The sequence below is a fragment of the Otolemur garnettii genome, unplaced genomic scaffold (genome assembly GCF_000181295.1).
Source record: "Otolemur garnettii isolate 467f Iridium unplaced genomic scaffold, OtoGar3 scaffold00262, whole genome shotgun sequence".
In the NCBI taxonomy this organism is placed as follows: Eukaryota; Metazoa; Chordata; class Mammalia; order Primates; family Galagidae; genus Otolemur; species Otolemur garnettii.
In genome coordinates, this window is record NW_003852657.1 from 958,095 (window position 1) to 959,272 (window position 1,178).

Consider the following 1,178-nt stretch of genomic DNA (forward strand, 5'->3'; position numbering starts at 1 on the left):
GGTCCGGGCTGGGGATTCGAACCCGCCACCTTAGGTGTACGTGGCTGGCGCCTTAGCTGGTTGAGCCACAGGCGCCGAGCCTCCATACTGTATTCTTTGAAAGTAAGTTATTAAGTTCAACCCACACTCAAGGGTTAAAGAGTTAAGCTCCTTCTCTTTGAGGGGAATCTCTACATAAACTCTTTGGACTTCTCCAGTACAGGAAATTTGTCTATTGTCCCTCATTTATTCAATCATTCGTTTATATCAGTGTGGGCTTATGGATATTTATTCTGTACTTTGGGTTATATTTTAATAGTACTTAATTTATTTTGTTGCTCAATTTACTCCAGCTTTGGCCATGGCTAGTGCTTTCAGTCAGCTAGCTCCTGTATACTCATCATTGAGCTTTGCTTGTTAGCACTTCCTTACCTTTCTGGTGCTACAAGATGCTTCAGAGGCTTGTCTTATATATTTCCTGCCCCAGTCCTAAAATCTACCATTTCTCCAAGGATCCCTGATTCCTTTTCATTAGAGGATGGTATTAGAAATCAAGATCTGGGTACTAGATGTGTTCATTGCTACTGAGGTATCCTTGCTCCTAGGCCTTCTCAGTTAACAGAAAAAGAAAATATATGTGTCTGTTATACACAGTTATCTACGAATATTTCTATGTGCCACTTTTTATATTTATATTAAACTAAGCATGAATTTATATTGATGTTTCCAACTCTAATTTATTACCACATGGATCACTCTCTTCCCCTTGCCTATCTATAAACTCCCGCTCCAACAGTGAGAAACCTGGCTCTCACCATCCACCACTGATGTACTTAATTGTTTAATGTCAGTATACACATATAGTGGTTTAAGAATTATTACTGCATACTCCCTTGGGAAACAAGTCTATCACCTAGAGTACAATGCTTGTTTACAATTCCTTTCACTTTTAGTCTTACAGACGCTACTTATTTCCAAAATTACTTAAGTCAGCACTTTATTCCCTTATCCCCTTCAGGTGACGTTGCTTTATACATTTGTAATGGTCAGATTGTTTTGTCACATTCTACATTCCTCCCAGGAATACCCCAACATCCTAAATGATGTTGAAAAATTTGTATAATTAAGGTTTACTCACTGTACTGTAGAGTTCTACGGGGTTTGACAAATTCTTAATGTCTTGTTTTTTTTTTTTTTTT